Source organism: Sminthopsis crassicaudata, chromosome 2, assembly GCF_048593235.1.
Source record: "Sminthopsis crassicaudata isolate SCR6 chromosome 2, ASM4859323v1, whole genome shotgun sequence".
NCBI classification, from domain to species: domain Eukaryota; kingdom Metazoa; phylum Chordata; class Mammalia; order Dasyuromorphia; family Dasyuridae; genus Sminthopsis; species Sminthopsis crassicaudata.
Window position 1 is genome coordinate 597030977 of NC_133618.1, and position 20739 is coordinate 597051715.

The window sequence follows — 20739 nt, forward strand, 5'->3', positions numbered from 1 at the left end:
TTCTTTTTCCACCTGTTCTTACTCATGTTTTCTATGAATCTCCTCATGAATACTCCCCCATATCACAATACTGCACATCTTTCAAGATTCACTCAAATGTCACTTTCTCCATGAAACAAACCTTCTCTGGTTATTTTGCTCAAGGATGGTTGCTTTCTATTTTGATCAATATCACTCTGTTTACAGTGCTTTTAATGATATAACATAGTGGGCATCAGAGGTATATGTTTGTTTATCTTATTTTTGTCACATGGTAGGTACTTAATCATTATTACTTTGGAAGCAGCATATGATATTTGCACAGGACTTGATATCAGGAAGAAATAGGTTTAATTCTGGCTCTACCACTTTTAAACAGTGTGACTTTGGAGAAGTTATTTCACTTAATTGACCTTCAGTTTACTCATCTGTAGAATAGGGATGACAATATTCTACAGATGAAGAAACTAGCAGGTCGTAGTGATGTTCAAGTTAATTAACATAAGGAAAGTACTTTGCAAATTTCAAAACCTCCATAGTTATTCTTATTATAGTGAATGAACTTTCCCTTTTTTATATCTACATTAAAAATATTTGACAACCCAAGTTCGGATGATAAATATTTGGTGATTTAACATATATTCTTATTCATGCATCTTCTTATAAGCTGTTGAACCCTGAATAAGTTTTGAATTTTCATACTTTCATAGTCTAAGTAGCAATAGTATCCAAGAACTGTTTATTTTCTTCTTTCCCTAGTATTAGCTTCCAGTTTCTGTAATATAAACTCTTTATACTGTCATCTTCCTAAGGATGCTACTTCAAATAGTATTGCTTATTGCTTTACCCCATCTAGACTTCTGGGATTTCAAAAGTTATTGTTTTCTTCCCTTCCCTTTCTTGCCTCTAGTGCTATTCTCTGTTTTAATTGAGTAGGTATCCTAAAAGTGGGAAACTCATTTTACAGAATCTTAAATGCTGCTTTTTATGTTTAAATTCCTTTGTTTGCCTCTGTTGTTCCCTGGTGCATGGATTTTGTTTGTGTTTCTTTATCAAGTTCTCCAGTTATTTTGATCTGGTGTCCAGAGGAAACAATTAGCAAGTCCCTTGAGGCATTTAAGTGAGTCCAAGACAGATTTTTAAAAATGTTTATTTTCCCCTTTAATTATTTTGTTAAAAAGTGCAAGTCAAAGAGTACAGACTGATCCTGTAGTGACTTCTCTGGGATTAACAGTCCCTTCTCTGTCAGCTAAATCTTACAAAAAATAACAATGCATTTATATCAGTGCTTTATAGTCACTTCACAGCAGTCCTATGAGGTTAGGCTGGAATAAGGGTAATCCTCACTTTAACAGAGAGGAAACCAAAATTCATAAGATTTAGAACTTAGTTGAATCTCAGATGTAATTCAGTTCAATCTTTTTTATTTTACAAATGGAGAAACTGAGGCTCAGAGAATGTTGTGATACTAAAAATCAGTGGCAGGGTCAGAGATTACAACTCTGATTCTAAAGTTGAAACTCAAGTATTCTGGTTACCTCATTTGTTTTAAAAATACTAAGACAATGCCCTCCTGAGAATTTCTTCTTCCTTTTCTACCCTTATATGAGAGTGGATGAAATCTGTTGACCTTTTGAGTATTAGTCAACATTTTCCCTTCCCCCACCTCTTTAAAAGACTAGCTTAATATAACACTTGGTGTGAACACTTCTAGGTGCTGTCTTTAATGTCCAAATGTTAAATTACTTGGAATTTTAAAATTTGGAGTATTGGGTCCTGATAGTTCCTCAATAATTGGGGGAAGTGAAAAAAATCCAGTAAATAAAATAGCTACAGAATTCATCTTTCCAGTGAAGTTTTGAAAAAAAAAATAGTTATTTTTTGAATCTCTGTGGCCATTGAGTTCTAAATGTAGACTTGAAAAATGAAAGTTGTCGTCAACTTTGTCAGTCATTCATCTGAAAAAGAATTGGGTGGGGGGAGTGTTAGTCAACTCTGAGCTCAGTATGAGCCAAGTGTGACATGTGGTTCACAAAAGCTAATGTGATATGATGATGAATCCTTAGTGGTCCAGGGTTGGGAAAATAAAAGGTGATAGGTATACTGAACTCTATATTGGTCAGATTACACATGGAACAGCATGGGCAATTTCAGGTACCATGCTTTATTTACAGTGACAAGCTGAAAGCTTGTACAAAGGGAGTAGAATAATGAGAGAACTGAAAACAATGCTTTCTGAGCAATGCTCAAAGGCACTGATAATTTTGAGTGGGAAGAAAAGACTGGGAAGAGCTATAACTAGGAATTTTAGCACCTTGGACAAGGATTATAAGCCACACCTGAAATAAGGAATAGGAAAGGCCCTTGGTTGGGTTGGTTTACATGTGTGGGGTGGGTGGAAGAGAAACAGAGGACCTCAGACAGTGACATAACGCTACAATTGACATGGGGGGAGTGAGATAGGGAGGCAATATGCCGTCTATTAGTTAATTTTAGCTATTTTTGCAAGCTAGATGCTAAGCTCTGTTGTTTCCATAATGTCAAAGGATCATAAGTGCTGACAGTTTTTTTCTAAATTCAGTGCCCTGGGAAAATATCCTATTGTCCTGTCCTACAGTTATATAGGGAGACATGAATATTGTATTGAAATAGTAAAAGAGAGATTATATTCATTCCATATCCTTCCAAAGGGTAGAGGGTAAAAGTAAGAGTAAAACAGATTTCTCCTCAGTATGAAGAATTTCTTGAAAATTGGAACTGGACATGAGATGTTTTGTGAGATAGAAAGCTCCATAAGCTAGAAATTAAAAGAGTAAATGATGATTGCTTGTCCAAGGTAGTGTACCCTTTGGTTCTTGTACGTGTTTGGTGAAGACCAACCAAGCAACTAGAGTGCTACTCAGAAATGGCCCTAAAGAACTAAGCTGGTACAAAGTATACTGGAATCAATCAAAATAATCAAAGATGGATCCTGGTACCTCAGAAGCTAACCTCTCATGAGTATATTTTGGAAATTCTCTTGTATACCTTTGGAATGGAATATTATGATAAATTAGCTATCGAGTGAGCCCTGAAATGCAATGATTCATACCACTTTCTTTTAAAGCTCCTTCAGTTTAACAACCTGCACTTGGCCCAGCCTGTTCCTTCAAACTCAAAAATAGAAGGAAACTTTACTTCCCTGAACTGACAATTGTAGTTTCTGGGCTTAAGCGTTGCCATAAATTCAGAATTTAATTGACTAGCTGTATTTCAATTAGACACGCACTAGATACTGCAGACAGATGCTACTCAGCAAAGTGTCAAAAGTAGATCTTTGCAGAATAGCAGCAAAAAGTATAAAGAGAATTTCTGGCTTGGGAAAAAAGTTCAAAACACAAATGATAAAACTTAATTCTAGGTATATGACTGTGTTTTTGAATTGAAAAAGTATACTATCTTCCCATTACAGAGTATGTTACAATTAGCAAATCCTTAGGAGTAGGCTCAACAGCCAGCTTTTCTACTGTTCCCAATTGATAGTGTTCCCTACTTATCAACCTCTCTTCTTGCTCAAAATTAGGATCACAGGATCATAGATTTAGACCTATTGAAATTTTAAAAGTCATCTAATCTAAGCTCATTTTACAGATGAAGAAAATGAAATTAGGAAGGGTAAGTGACTTTATGAGAGTTTTACTAAATAGCAGAATTAGATCCTTTAGCTTCAAATCTAGTGTTATTAGTTTTTATTGTGTATGTTTTAAATATTTATTTATCTGTGTGCACATTGATTTCCCCAAAGAGAGTAAAAGATCTTTGAGGACACAAAGTTCATGTTACTTTTTTTTTTTTTTTTTGGTCGTCCATCCCAAAACCTAGGATAGTACTTTGCTAGTAATAATTAAGAAAGCACCTACAATGCTTACTAGGGAATTAATTGTGTCTATTGGCTGACTATTTAAGGGAAAGCATACTAATAGGGTCCTTGAGCTGTATTTTAGGAGTAAAGAATCATAGCTTTACCTCTAGAAGTCAACATAGTGGATTCCATCTGCAGACTTGAGAATGGTTAGGCAATTTCCCCAGAAATCATTGTATCAGAGCTGGGGCTAGAATTCAAGTTATCCAAATCCAAATTACTCTTTCAAGCTTCCTTTTGACTCTTATCACCCTAAGGAATAAGCTAGGCTTTAAACAGTGACTTCTAGTAAGTAGGACCCAAGACTGGCTTTTTAAGTAAATCTAAATAACTCATCCGAGTGCTTTTCCATGCGAATGTGGTTGTGGGGGTCCCAATTAGTGAAAACCATAGCAAAGGCTTCCGGAATGAAATGTGGCATCCCTATTGGAATAAAAATCACACCAAAATGGGTGAAAGCCATTACAAGAATACTCTGTCCAACCAATAATCTTATCTGTATCTGTGAACTTACTCAAACAGAGCAACACATGGCCTTGGATATCTGAACACTTAACCACATGCCTTGCACCTGAGTTCTGGAACCAGGCCTAGTATTGAGCAGTACATCAAAGCTGCATTAATGTATGCAATGATACTCTATAACTCCTCCTTTTGTCAGGTTTCTATAATTACCATGAGTTTTTCAGGGTTTTTGCCAGGATCCACTAAATAGTCTTCTGCCACCTCAGACTACATGATAGGAATCAGAGATCCAATGAATTGACTGGCTTTCCCATATGGTTTCTCTGTAAGCACCCCAGATGATTATTAAAGGATTTTTATAATCATCCTGGAGCTCCTAATTTTTTTCAGTATCAATTTATCTTTTTTGTGGAGGGATGTCCCTTGATTGGGAATTCTGGACCTGACAGTAGTAAATCCCTAAATGTGATCTTTTACAAGATATTATTAACTAAGAAGTAAGAGACCAGGAATATTTCACCCAGAGAGAAAAAGGCATGATTGCTGACTTCAAATATCTAAAGAGCTATCCTGCACTAGGGACGAAATTTGTCTTGTTTAAACCCAGTTAGAAGCATTAGAGATTATAATAGGTGGAAGCTGAAGAAAGACAGGTCTTTTTGTTTGTTTGCTTGTTTGTTTGTTTTGTTTTGTTTTGTTTTGTTTTCTTATTTTTGTTTTTCCTGGAGGCAATGGGGTTAAAGGACTTGCCCTGTTCACTTAGCTAATTAGCTTCCAAGACTGGATTTGAATTGAGGTCATCATGACTCCAGGGCTAGTGCTCTAATCATTGTATCACATAGCTGCCACTGAATAGGTTTCTTAAAAATGAAATTGGAATCAAATATGAATGGGTTATCTTAGTGTGAAATTCTTACTCTAATGCTGCTGAGATTGGATGACAACCTCCTGTTAAGAATCACATATTTAGTGCTGGAAATGATTTTTTTTTAAAATTAATTATATAATTATAAAATTTTTGACAACACATATGCATAGATAATTTCCATACTGCCATACTAATTTCCACTTTTCCCAACAGTTTTTGTCAAATAATGAATTCTTATCCCAAAAGTTGGGATCTTTGGATTTATCAAACACTAGATTGCTATTTTTATTCACTATCTTGTCCTGTGATCCTAACTTATTCCATTGATCAACTAGTCTATTTCTTAGCCAATACCAAATGGTTTTGGTGACTGCTACTTTATAATATAGTTCCAAATCAGGTACAGTTAGGCCACCTTCATTTGATTTCTTTTTCAATAATTCCCTTGAAATTCTTGACCTTTTGTTCTTCCATATGAACTTTTGTTATTTTTTTCTAGGTCATTAAAATAGTTTCTTGGGAGTCTGATTGGTATAGCACTAAATAAATAGATTAGTATAGGGAGTATTGTCATCTTGATTATATTCACTCGGCCTATTCAAGAGCACTTAATGTCTTTCCAATTATTTAAATCTGACTTTATTTTTGTGGCAAGTGTTTTGTAATTTTGCTCATATAATTCCTGACTTTCCTTTGGTAGATAGATTCCCAAATATTTTATACTATCGACAGTTATTTTGAATGGAATTTCTCTTTGTATCTCTTGCTATTGGATTGTGTTGGTAATGTATAAAAATGCTGAGGATTTATGTGGATTTATTTTGTATCCAGCAACTTTGCTAAAGTTATGAATTATTTCTAATAGGTTTTTTAGCAGAGTCTTTGGGGTTCTCTAAGTATACCATCATATCATCTGCAAATAGTGATAGTTTGATTTCCTCATTACCTACTCTAATTCCTTGAAACTCTTTCTTGGCTCTTATTGCCGAGGCTAGCATTTCTAGTACAATATTGAATAGTAATGGTGATAGTGGGCAATCTTGTTTCACTCCTGATCTTACTGGGAAAGGTTCCAGTTTATTGCCATTACATATGATGTTTACTGACAGTCTTAAATATATGCTCCTGATTATTTTAAGGAATAGTCCATTTATTCCTATACTCTCAAGTGTTTTTAGTAGGAATGGATGTTGGATTTTATCAAATGCTTTTTCTGCATCTATTGAGATGATCATATGATTTTTGTTAATTTGGTTATTGATATAGTTGATTATGCTAATAGTTTTCCTAATATTGAACCAGCCTGCATTCCTGGTATAAATCCCACTTGGTCATAGTGTATTATCCTGGAGATGATTTTCTGTAGTCTTTTTGCTAATATTTTCTTTAAGATTTTAGCATCAATATTCATTTTGGAGATTGGTCTATAATTTTCTTTCTCTGTTTTCAGCCTACCTGGTTTACATATCAGTACCATGTCTGTATCATAAAAGGAATTTGGTAGGACTCCTTCAATCTCTATTTTTTCGAATAGTTTATATAGCATTGGAGTTAGTTGTTCTTTAAATGTTTGGTAGAATTCACATGTAAATCCATCTGGTCCTGGGGATTTTTTCTTAGGGAGTTGGTTAATAGCTTGTTCTATTTCTTTTTCTGAAATGGGACTATTTAGACTATTTACTTCTTCCTCTATTAATCTGGGCAAGCTATATTTTTGAAGGTATTCTTCCATTTCATTTAAGTTATCGAATTTATTGGCATAAAGTTGGGCAAAGTAACTCCTAACTATTGTTCTAATTTCCTCTTCATTAGTGGCGAGTTCTCCATTTTCATTTTTAAGACTAACAATTTGCTTTTCCTCTTTCCTTTTTTTTAATCAGATTTACTAAGGGTTTGTCTATTTTTTTGTTTTTTTCATAGAACCAACTCTTAGTTTTATTAATTAATTCAATAGTTTTTTTTTTTTTTTTTACTGCTTCATTATCTATGCTACCTTTTAGCAAGATATAATGCCCTTCCTTATCTCTTTTAATTAGATCAATTTTTGTTTTTTCTTGATCTGAGGTGAGGATGGCTACCCCTGCTTTTTGGGCTTCACTTGAAGCATAGTAGATTCTGCTTCAACATTTTATCTTTATTCTGTTTGTATCACCCTGTTTCAGGTGTGTTTCCTGTAAACAACATATTGTAGGATTCTGGCTTTTAATCCAGTCTGCTAATTGCTTCCTCTTCATGGGGGAGTTTACCCCATTCACATTTATGGTTAAAATGACTAATTCTATATTGCTTGCCATCCTGTTAATTCCTGCTTATGCTTTTCTCCTTTCCTTCCCTCTTACTCCTTCCCCAGTATTAAATTTGTGAGCACCACTTGCTTTTCATAGCCCTCCCTTTTTAGTATCCCTCTCCCACCTTAAAGTTCCTCCCCCTATTTTACCCCTATTCCTTACAATTTCTTTATTCCTTTCCCCTTAGCTTACTCCTTCCCTCTCACTTTTCAATGAAATGGAAGGAGTTTCACCATAAATTGAATATGCCTATTGATACACACTATGTTCATCCTCCTCCTTTCTTTCTCTCAGATATAATTGGTTACCTTTGCCTCTTCATGGGATGTAGTACCACCACTTTACCTCTTTTTATGATATAATTTCTTTTCCACCTCTAGTTTCTAGGACAAATTATACATGTGTTCTTTACATATCTTTAGGGCAGAAATATAGTTCTCAAGATTTCTTTTTACCTTTTTAGAAATCTCTTGAGTTCTGTATTTGAAGATGAAACTTTTTGTGTAGATCTGGTTTTTTCATCAAGAATAGATGGAATTCATTTATTTTGTTAAATTTCCATCTTCTTCCCTGGAAAACGATGCTCATTCTTGCTGGGTAAGTTATTCTTGGCTGCATACCAAGTTCCTTAGCCTTTTGGAATATCATATTCCAGGCTCTTTGTTCTTTTAATGTGGACGCTGCTAGATCCTGGGTTATCCTTATTGTGGCTCCTCTATATCTGAATTGATTTTTTCTAGCATCTTCCAATATTTTTTCCTTCGTCTGATGGTTCTTGAACTTGACCACTATATTTCTTGGCGTTTTGATTTTAGGGTTCCTTTTAGTAGGTGATAGATGAATTTTTTCAATGTCTATTTTACCCTCTGTTTCTAAAATGTCTGGGCAGTTCTCTTTGATAATTTTCTGGAAAATAGTGTCCAGGCTGTTTTTTTCCTCATATATTTCAGTGAGTCCAATTATTCTCAAATTGTCTCTCCTGGATTTGTTTTCTAGGTCTGTTGGCTTCCCTATAAGGTACTTGACATTCTTTTCCATTGTTTCGTTTTTCTGGTTTTGCTTGACTACGTCTTGGTTTCTCCGTGAGTCATTCATTTCTACTTGTTCGATTCTGATTTTCAATGATGAATTTTCTTCACTCACTTTTTTTATATCTTTTTGTAATTGTCCAATTGAGTTTTTAAGTGAGTTTTTTTTCTTATATGGGATTTTTTTCCCATTTCATCAATTTTATTTTTTAGAGAGCTGTTTTCTTTTTCCAACTCACTAATTTTATTTCAATGATTTGATCTCTTTATCCACTCTGGATGACTTCTCCATACTCTCTTGTCAGACCTCCCTTTCCTTTTCCCATTTCTCTTCCAGCTCTTTTGTGAGAACCTTTTTGATTTCCTCTATGAGAGTGTGTATTGAGGAGCAGATCATATCCCCCTTAGGGGATTCCTCTGGAGACAATCTGCTTTTAGTATCCTCAGGGTTGGAAGTCTGCTCTCTCTCCATACTGAAGCTGTCAATAGTTAGAACCCTTTTAAATTTTTTGTTCATTTTGTCAGAGCCGAATTGAAGAAAACAAATTGACAAGAGAAAAATTGGTCTGTTTCTGGGTGGGGGGATGGGGCTGGATGGTGTTACCAGGCTTTCTCTACAGACTGTGGGAAACAGTAGCAAGGCACTAACAGGACAGCGATGGCTGTGCTGAGTCTGCACTCTGAGGCTCTGAGAACAAGCTAAGTCACTCCAGGTGGGGGTGGGGGTGGCTGTGTCCAGAGAGACACTAGCTTTTCCAGGTTTTATTCTTTATCTCCGGTGTTTACACCCTCTCCACTGCTCCTGGCTTGCTGCCAAGATGGAACATCCACACTGGGGAAAAAGTCTTTTCGCAGAAATGGCAGAGATTGCACCCTTCTCCCCTCTGGTCTGAGCAGTGTGAGCTGCCTGCCTCACTCTCACTGCTTGCCCTCTGTCTGTGCTCAGTCTGTTCGTCCCCTCCCCCGAGCAAAAACAGACCTTTTCTGGCAAATTTCAAGGATGTCTTCTGTTGGTGATTGTGGGTTTCTTTTCTGGTCAAGCATTAATTCTGAGGCTTGTCATGAAGTAAATTCTGAGAGAAAACGCGGAGCTCAAGCAGCTGTGTACCTCTTCTCTGCCATCTTGGCTGGAAGTGATCTTCAAGGTTATTTAATCCAAACTCTTGTTTTTATCGATGAGATCTACAGAGGTTAAATGCCTAAGGTCAAATATCTAACAAAGGGTAGGTAGAGGAGGTAGAATTTGAACTCAGGTCTTCAGTCTCCAAATTCAGTTTTCTTCCTACTATACTACATATTCCTAATCACTGGTAGGTTGGCTAGAAGATCTCTAAAATGCATTTCGGTTCGAAGATTCTATGACTCAGTGACTGCAAGTTTCTTTCTGACCCAGTTGGTAAAGATCCAGCGTTTGTTACAAGCCCTTGGGGATGTGGGATATCAGTATTTACATGCAGTATTTGATTGGTTTTTTTGTCTGCACTAGTGAAACTATGTTCAGTGGGGTCCCAGAGGAGGGCAGAGCAGGCATATCAACACAAACTTATAGTGCTAATTCATATGCAGAGCCCCTGTTTGTACTATTAACAAGTACTATTTACTTCAACAGCTTATAAGTAATGCCCCATATTTGATTGTAATTTTAAAGTACTTGGATTCTATGGAATCTATAGAATTCTATATTCAAAAGCCTTGATTAAGCACTTACTATGTGCCAGGCTGGGGACAGCTAGGGGGTACAGTGGATAGAGCTCTGGCCTTAGAATCAGGCCATAGACATTCACTGTGGGACCCTGGAAAGTAACTTAACCCTGTTGGTCTCAGTTTTCTTATCTGTAAAATGAATCAGAGAAGGAAATGACAAATTATTGCAGTATCTTTACTAAATGGAGTCACAAAGAGTTGGATACAACTGAAAAGACTGAAAACAACAACAATGTTCCTAGTATGATGCTAAGTACTGTGGATGAAAAAAAAAATGACAAAAATTCCATCTCTGTTCTAAAGGAATTCCCATCTCCCATTTCTAATGGGAAGAAAACATGTGCACAACTATATACATACAAGACATATCTCGGGTCTAGTCTATCTAGGCTATCTAGTCTAGTCTATCTAGTCTAGCTGATCTGAGTCGAGCTGAGTCGAGTTGGTCATCTACCGTACTTTCCTACAGTACCACCTTCTCTCTTATTTTCCCTCCCTTCCTCACTTCCTCCTTTCCTCCCTTTTTCCTTCTCTCTTTTTTTAGCTATACATCATCTATCTACCTACTTTTCCCTTTATTCTCCCTCCTTCTCCTCTTTCCCCCTCTCCTAGACAGCAAATAATCCCATATAGCCAAACAAACTTTTCATAAGATAGTTTTATTGTTATTATTTAGTTGTGTTTGATTCTTTATGACCCTATTTGGGGTTTTCTTGGCAAAGATACTGGTTTTTCCATTTTTTCCATTTTCTTCCCCAGCTCATTTTACAAATAGAAACTGAGGCAAGCAGGAATTAAGTAACTTGCCACAATAAGTGTCTAAGGTGGGATTTGAACTAAGAAAGATGAGTTTTCCTGATTCTAGGTCTGGCATCATGTACTTTGCCACCTAGTTGCTCCCAAAGGATAGTTTGCAGAAGTAGAAATAAGAGCAAATACTTTGAGACTAGAACCAAGACAGATATTAATAGAATGTGAGCTCCTTGAGGCCTTTTTTGCTTTGTGTCTCTAGAATCTGATATAGTGCCTGAAATATAGTAAGTGTTTATTAAATGCTTGTTATCTTGAATCAAACTCCTTCATATCTCTTACCTCCTTTATTCTCTTTCTCCAGCCCGTTTTTTATACTAGTCCTTGTAAAAACATTTATTTCAAATCCCAGAAAGTTTAAAGGGGCCTTGTCCATTTTTTTTGTCAAGTTCTTAATATCAAATGTAATTAAGATTCAGTGGTATAAGGCTGGATACCTATTGTTTGCCTTTTTAACAAAGACAAACTTTTTTGTTTGTTTTGCTTTTAAAAAAAGTATTGGTCTCCCTAAACTTCCCACACCTCACTTCAGTGACAAGTATCTGTTCAGAACACTTCTATTGGAGTTAAGATAAGGAAGGCTGGTGGACACCTTGCAGCATCCTCGGTTAGTCGAAGTTATTATCTCAGATGGAAAGCATTAGAGCAGAAAGCTCTAATTCTGAGTTTGGAAAACTAAAGAGCTATCATAGGACCTAAAGTGGGATTGAGTATACAAAAACTGGATAAATAGCTTAGAAATCACTTTCTTACATATTTGTGTTTAATTTTAGACAATTTGTCTAAAAAACCATCAGAGTCAAGTATCTTGAAGCCCAGAGAGATAAGGTTTGCTACTATGCTAGTCCAAAGATTAATTATGTGTTTGCCGAGAACAAAGCTAAAGCTACTGTGGCTATGTTTGAAGGATGCCTTCCTGTGATGAGGAAGAAACACATGTATTTATGTATAGAGTCTGTATGTATATATTAAAAATCATTAAACAGTTTTTTTTTTTTTGCTGTAATACACAAATGTATACATAAAAGGGTTTAGACTCAGCGGACTTGGCTTTGAATTCAAATTCTATCTTCTGTGGAGATGGGCAAACTATTTCCTCTCTGGAAGATAAAGTAATTGGGCCTGATAACATCTTAGCTGTTTCTAACTATAAGTCATATGGTACTGGGAACATTTCTCTACTATCCTTCTTTTCATCAAAGAAAGTTGCCAAATCCAAGATCCTATTAGATTACAAATTCTTCCTGAATCCTATGACTTCAATGTATAATATAGCAGCAATTAGTCTGACAAGTATATTTTAAATATCTACTACAGCTAAGTGGTTGTTCTTGGTGTGAGGGACAGATAGAAATTTGACAAGAAAAACATTTTATTTGTCTTCTTGCAGAGGAAAAAAGGTCCAAAATACTATGAGAATATTGAGGAGGGGAGAAGGCTGGCTATGAACAGGGAAGGTTTTGTGGAGGCAGTTGCCCAAGTGGTACTTTAAAGGATAGAGAGGGCTTAACAGGTAAATATATAAGGGAGGTGGGATTGTTTAATACCACAGAAGGGGGATGTTGTGAGCAAAGACTACAAAAGTAGAAAAAGTAGGAAAAGAAGGAAATTGTGAGATGTTCATTTTGGACATTTTGGAATAGAAAGGAGGGGAGAGATATGAAAAATATTGAGGAGGTAAGGTCTACAGGACTTAGAATACCAAGGAAAGGAAAGAGTCAAAGATAAGTCCAAAGTTTTAAGCCTGGTTGCCAAGGATGACGGTAGCCGATCAGCATCAGAAATAAGGAAGCTAGCTGAAAAGTTAGAGTTTTTTAAAGAAGTTGAGGGGAGATGATTAAGTTCAATTTTGGACATGATGGGTTTGAAAATCTGCTAAATATATGTTTGATAAACCTTTTTTTTTTCTAATAGAACAGGCAGTTTGAAGTGGGACTCAAACCCTAAGCAGAGGAGAGCATAGAAAGAGAGAGAGCTTTCAGTCAATGGCACAGAGGAGGTCTTGAAGCTATGCACACTTGCTTTAGTCATGGATTGTATATACTAGAGCTCAGCTAAATTGGTGTAAATGAATGACTGACACATGTATCTGTTGTTTATACTTAAAGGTAGAATTCCCCTTGCTTTGTATCAGCCACTGATTCTGGATTTTCCTGCCTTCAATATCCTTAAGCTTTGGAGAATTTACCAAAAAAATACTTTTTATGTGTTGGCTTGTACAAAAACACTCAAGATTGTGATGGTCTATGAACTCAGGTAAGGAACCAAACTTTATCATTAGAAAAAAGGTAAATTATTGCAATCTAGTGTAGATTCTCTAAAACAGATGTCAAATAGTTGGCCCATCTTGGGCCCACTGAACCAGATTCAAATGTATTCAAAAGGAAATATTTAGTGAAATAAAAATACAATAAAATATAGATAATATTAATAATAATAGATAATTTCTAACTCAATATACAGTCATCAAGGATTTTTAATATATGGCTGAGCAGCCCCCATTTTTTTTTTTTGCATTTGACACAATTGCTAGAGAATGAGCTATCTCCTGTAAGATGAGAATTTACCAGAATTTACATTGGGGAGAATGGTATAGTTAACATTTCATCCAATCTCTTATAGATTATTCTGCTCAGTAGGTAGACAGACATGCCTAAATTTGAAAGCTTTTCAAAAAGAAAATTTCTAAGAGCCAAAACATGAAAGCTCTATTCATAGGAACCAGGCATATTTGTTAAAGGAACTAGTGAGTGTGGATTTATAGCTGGTAATTCTCAAGTAGGGTGGGGGAAGTGAGTTTATTAATCCATGTTCTGACAACATCTGTTAATTCCACAAGGCAGTAAGCCTTCAAATCACAATCACGACTTCCTTTTTCAAAGCTTCATGCTTGAGCTGGGGGAGAAAGGTGACCCGTCAGAGTGAGTATGGGAAAAAGACATACCTGGAAAGCTTGTGGAATGTACTCTCCCAACCCCGTTTTTTAATTAACTTGGCCCTGAGCCCATATGAAGGTGAAGATCTGTATCATATCAGAGTTACCTGATTCTTTTTCTTCTCCAATCAGCATCTCATTTGTCATTGCCAGAGAAAAAAGTGAAAAGGTCACTTTCTCACTTTGGAATTTCTGAATCATTTAATAGCTAATTTGTACTGTTAATTACCACCTTTCACATCTGTAATTATTTTGAATTATTGTCCTCCTGCTACTATTAATGGGCAAGACACAGGAACAAAACAATGCCATTCTGAGTTCTAATTGGTTAGTCTTGGCAACTGAGTTTCTTTGAAATGACTGGCAGAGGAGAGTTTGCCGAGTCCTCTGAGTTTTCTGTTTTGGGAGCAGAATTCAGCTGTTGAAACCCTGTTTGTTTGCATTTCTCTCTCACTCTGAGCCACTATACACTAATATTGTAAATTTCTGCACTCCTTTTGGCTTAGTCAGGGATCCTGAAATAAGGCACATATCTCCCATTAGTGCTATACTTTTTACATTTCCTACGTATATTCAAAATGTTGTTGTTCAGTTATATTCGACTCTTTGTGAGTTTATTTTGGGTTTTCTTGGCAAAGATATTTTTGATTTCCTTCAACTCATTTTACAGATGAGAAAAATGAGGAAAACAGAATTATGTGATTTGCTAAGGATCACACAGCTGGTAATTGTCTGAGATGCGACTCCAGGCTTGGCACTCTATCCACTGTGCCACTTAGCTGCCATATTCAAAATTCATATTGTTTTAATCAACAATACACGGATATAATCAGAAGCAGCTAGGTATTTGGCATAGACATTGCAATAGAAATCCTGATTGAAAGCTAGGATTTGAAGTGGATAATCTCTTGAGAACCTTCCCAGCTTCAATTCTTCTTCTTCTTTTTGTAATTAAAGCTTTTTATTTTCAAAACATATGCATAGATAATTTTCAACATTTACCCTTCAGAATCTTGTGTTACAAATTTTTCCCTCCCTTCCCCCCCACTTTCTCCCCTAGACGGCAAGTAATCCAATGTATTTTAAACATATGCAATTCTTCTATACATATTCCCACAATTATCACTCTGCAAAAGAAAAATCAGATCAAAAAGGGGAAAAAAATGAGAAAGAAAACAAAATGCAAGCAAACAACAACAAAAAGAGTGAAAATATTATGTTATGATCTACTCAGTTCCCACAGTCCTTTCTCTGGGTGCAGATGGCTCTCTTCATCCCAAGACCATCAGAACTGGTCTGAATTATCTCATTGTTGAAAAGAGCCACATCCATCAGAATTGATCATTGTATAATCTTGCTGTTGCTATATATAATGATCTCCTAGTTCTGCTCATTTCACTTAGCATCAGTTCACGTAAGTCTCTTCAGGCCTCTTTAAAATCATCCTGCTGATTATTTCTTGTAGAACAATAATATTCTATAACATTCATATACCATTACTTTATTCAGCCATTCTCCCGCAGATGGGCATCCACTCAGTTTCCAGTTTCTTGCTACTACAAAGAGGGCTGCCACAAACATTCTTGCACATGTGGGTCCCTTTCCCTCCTTTAAGATCTCTTTGGGATACAGACCCAGTAATGGCACTGCTGGATCAAAGGGCATGCAGAGTTTTATAGCCCTTTGTGCATAGTTCCCTATTGCTCTCCAGAATGGTTGGATCAGTTCACAACTCCACCAGCAATGTATCAGTTTCCCCACATCCCCTCCAGCATTCGTCAATTTCCTTTCTTGTCATCTTAGCCAATCTTCGAAGTATGTATTGGTACCCCAGAGCACTTCTCTGATCAAGTGATTTAGAACACATTTTCATATGACTAGAAGTGGTTTCAATTTCATCTGAAAATTATCAGTTTATGGCCTTTGACCATTTATCAATTGGAGAATGGCTTGAATTCTTATAAATTTGAGTCAATTCTCTATATATTTTGTAAATGAGGCCTTTATCAGAACCTTTAACTATAAAAATGTTTTCCCAGTTTATTACTTCCCTTCTAATCTTGTCTGCATTTGTTTTGTTTGTACAAAATCTTTTTAACTTAATATAATCAAAAATATCTATTTTGTGTTCAGTAATGTACTCCAGTTCTTCTTTAGCCATGAATTCCTTCCTTCTCCATAGATCTGAGAGATAAACTATCCTATGTTCTTCTAATTTGTTTATAATATCATTTTTTTATGTCTAGATCATGAACCTTATCTTGGTATAAGGTATTAGGTATGGGTCAATGTCTAGTTTCTATCACACTAATTTCCAATTTTCCCAGAAATTTTTGTCAAATAGTGAGTTCTTATCTCCAAAGCTAGGGTATTTGACTTTGTCAAACACTAGATTATTCTAGTCATTGGCTGTTTCATTCTGTGAACTTAACATATTCCACTAATTAATTACTGTTTCTTAGCCAGTACCAAATGGTTTTGATGACTGCTGTTTTATAATATAATTTTAGATCTGGTATAGCTAGGCCACATTCATTGGCATTTTTTTTTTCATTAATTCCCTTGAAATTCCTGAGTTTTTGTTCTTCCAGATGAACTGTTATTATTTTTTTCAGTACTATAAAATAATTTCTTGGGAGTTCCATTGGTATGGAACTGAATAAGTAGATTAATTTAGGTAGTATTACCATTTTTATTATATTAGCTTGGGCTACCCATGAGCACTTGATATTTTTCCAATTGATTAGATCTGACTTTATTTGTATGGAAAGTATTTTGTAGTTGTATTCATAAAGTTTTTTTCCCTGAAGCAATTGAAGTTAAGTGACTTTCCCAGGGTCACATAGCCAGGAAGTGTTAAGTGTCTGAGGACAAATTTGAACTCAAGTCCTCCTGACTTCAGGTCAGGTCTGGTACTCTATCCATTGTACCATACAGCCCCCCTACCCCCACCCCTCCTCACTTTTTTTTTTTTTTTTTGCATCTGCATCTACTGAGTTAATTTATTTTGGGTTATTTTTTTTTTTGGGGGGAGTGAGACAATTGGTTTTAAGTGTCTTGCCCAGGGTTACCCTGTAAGTATTAAGATTCTGATTCTTGATTTGAACTCAGGTCCTTTGGTGCTTGGCCCCCTGTGCCATTTAGCTGCCCCCACCCCCTTTTTTTTTCTTTCTTTGTTATCAGCAAAAGAACATGGAATCTGTATATCTGTAGCAAAATCCTGGCTTTGGGACACCATTGGCAAGTGAGTCCTTTTTCAGGGAGTCAAGGGTTCTTCCTTTAGGAATCCAGTTTTTTCGAATCATTTTTGCTCTCTCTGACCCACATCTTAACTTAAAAACACACCAAGTGTCATTTCACCTTTTTTTTTATGTCAGGTTATCATTTTAATTACATTGATTTCTTTAGGGATATTCTGCTAAAATCCTCTCCTGCTAAATGGCTTCCAGACTGCTTTCCTTTAGAATTGACACTTTCATCCATTCCTTTTTATGGTTTTTCTTTCTCCCTAAACAGTAGGTCCCAGCTATCACTTCTCATCAATATTAGTATTTTCTCCTCCCCATTTCTAAATTACTTCCTCTATGATGCTGAATGATGGCAAACTAGATTGTCCTTCTCATTAGAATTCTGTTAAAAAAAAAAAAAAGAGTCAATAGTGTTATAGTCAGGACTCCCTATCGAGTACCTATGTCTTAAGCACACAATAGAAAAAACCAAAACCAAAACCAAACCAAACCAAAAAGAACAAAGGGTTTTGTAATTGTGTTCAAATAATTCCTGACTTTGCCTTGGCAGATAGACTCCCACATATTTTATATTTTCTACAATTATTTTAAATGGAATTTCTTTTTTTATCTCCTGCTGCTGGATTTTGTTGATAATATATAAAAAAGCTGGTGATTTATTTTGTATCCTGTGACTTTGCTAAGATTATGAATTGTTTCTAGTACAAACTCTAATTCTTGAACAGAAATATAGTTTGGGTAATACTTTTTATTTTGGGGAGGAGAAGGGATAGTATAGATTTCTTATTTATTTTCAGTCAGTTCAAGGGCTTTTATGACTTGTTTTTCCAGTTAGAAGTCAAAGAATCAGAGAATTTCAGAATTAGAAAGGCTCTATGAGTTTTGGTAGCCCAAGGTGGACTTGAATAAGAATCCCATGTATAACTTTGACCGAAGGTGCTCCTCTGGCCTTTACATGAATCCTCCTAATGAGAAGGCACCCACCACCTCTTCAGGCAGGCCATCTACTTTTTGAAGAGGTCATATTATTAGGAATTTTTTCATTACATAGAACTGACATTTGTCTTTTTCTGATATCCACACATTGATCCTAACTGTATCCTTCGGATTCAAATAGACCAAGCTTAATTTTTTTCACACAATTAGTCTTCTAAGGACTCATCTTCCTGGATTCAAATTTGGCTTTAGACACTTCCTAAGCAAATCATTTAAGCCCCTTTGCCTCAGTTTACTCATCTATAAAATGAGCTGGAGAAGGAAATGCTAAACCACGCCAGTATCTTTGCCAAGAAAACCTCAAATATGGTCACAAAGAATCTGAATAACAATAATGGAAATAGCAATAATATATCAAGTCTTCTTTTCTTCTGGTTTCATCCCCAGTTCATATACCATTCCTCACATGGGCATGATTTTAAAGCCTCTCTCCATCCTGCCTACTCTGCTCTATGGCATCTAGTTTGTTAATGTCCTTCTTAAAATATGGCTGCTTAAAAAGCTAATGCAAGGGTTTGTTTTTGTTGTTGTTTTTTGCTGAGGCAATTGGGGTTAAGTGACTTGTCCAGGGTCACACAGCCAGAAAGTGTTAAGTGTCTGAGGTAAAATTTGAACTCAGGTCCTCCTGACTTCAGGGCTGATGTTCTATCCACTGAACCAACTAGCTTCCTCATGAACATGAGATTAAAGAAGTGATTATTCCATTGTACTCTACTTTAGCCACTTCATTTCTTTTTGTGTTCAAATTCTTGGTCCATATTTTAACCTCTCCATTACCTTTGCCAAGAACATTCCAAATGGGATTATGAAGAGTTAGCCACAACTGAAACAAGTGAACAACAAAATACATTAAAACAACTCCATACCTTGTGAGCCCCCTACCAATATATTTACATTTATTAGCTAGAAAACATGATTATTTTAAGAAAACACATTTAATAAAATATCATAGTAAGAAAAGTTGAGGCAACTAGATAGTGCAGTGGATAAAGCACTGGTCTTGGAGTCAGGAACACCGGAATTCAAATCCTATCAGGCACTTACTACTTAACTAGGTATGTGATCTTGGGCAAGTCATTTAACTCTAATTGCTTCACCAAAAAAAGAAAGAAAAACGAAAAGAAAAGTAACAAATATTGACCACATAAATAAGGGACATATCATACAATATAAATATTAGTGGGAAGAGGAAACAGCGAAAACATGTGCAATGCTATATATCAGAAATATGAGTTGTCAAAGCAAATTCATTGTGGGATATATATGTAGAAATTATGTATGGCTAGGAGGTATTTATGGAGGGACAAACACATCTGGTCAAAGTATGTATATAGAAGGGCACAAACAAATGGTTTTATGTGCATGGAAAGTTGATACATATCCCAGATATCACAGGATTGCCAATATTTTCTGGTGATGTCATATTGCTCCTGCTAGGTCTGCTTTCTGCTCATCTCACATTCTACATGGATTTTGGAAAATGGTAGTCTGCTCTTTTCATGGTTTCTGTTAGGCAAGTGCCTATCTTGTGGTATTTGCCAAGGATAATTTTTCTGGGTACATAGTTTATAGAATTTCTCTCTGCTTCTCGATTCTAGTCACTAGTGGAGTGTCCATTTGCGATACAGACTCTTTTCCAGGAAAAATAGGCTTCTAGAATTGATGTCTGAATCATTAACTTCTTTTGTTTTTCCTTCCAGGGTAAGGGGAAAGGAGAAGGGAGGCAGTGCAGAAAGGAGAGGGTGCTTCAAAAATCCAATATCAATTGATCAGTTAATTTATGTATGCGAGTTTATTAAGCACCTATTATGTTTCACTCACTTGTGCAAAGCCCTGCTAATACAAAATACAAATATCTAACTAGGGAAAATCCTTCTGTAACTCCAGTCTCACAGCCTGGCATGAAACTCTCTCCTTGGTAGAAAGCAATGCCCTATGCCTGGGTAAGGGTCAGAGAGAGTTGGTGAGAGCAGGAAAAGAGAGACTTTCAGTTTTATCAAGTCTTTGGATCTTGCCCTTTAGTTCCTTTGGGTGCTTCTCACTTCTAGCTTTGAGAGGGATGATGAACAAAGCTAATATTATTTTAGATGGTGAAGGAAAGGACTCCAGGAAGTCTCAAAAAGATATAGAAGTTTCAATAGTGTGCTGTCCCAATTAACTATACAAGAGAATAGGGAGTTTTCCTCCGGGTAAGATCTAGGACCTGTTAAGGACCATGTCTGAAGGGAGGTCAATTCTCCCAGAGCCTCCACAGCTGTGGATCATAACATCTGAAGGAGTTGCAAAGTAGCCTTTACTGAAACAGGTGTTGCTTGTGGACTAGGAAAATAAATTGGATGAAGAAGAAAGAGGAGAGAGGTTAGACAATGCAACAACCTCTCAGTGGGGAGGTCAGAGAATAGTAACTGCCTCTTAGTTTCCTTAAATCAGCATCATCTTCTCACAAAAAGAGAAGAAAAGGTCGGCCAGAGGTAAAGCAAAGTTACATAGTGTTCCTAATAAGGACCCTTTCTCCTG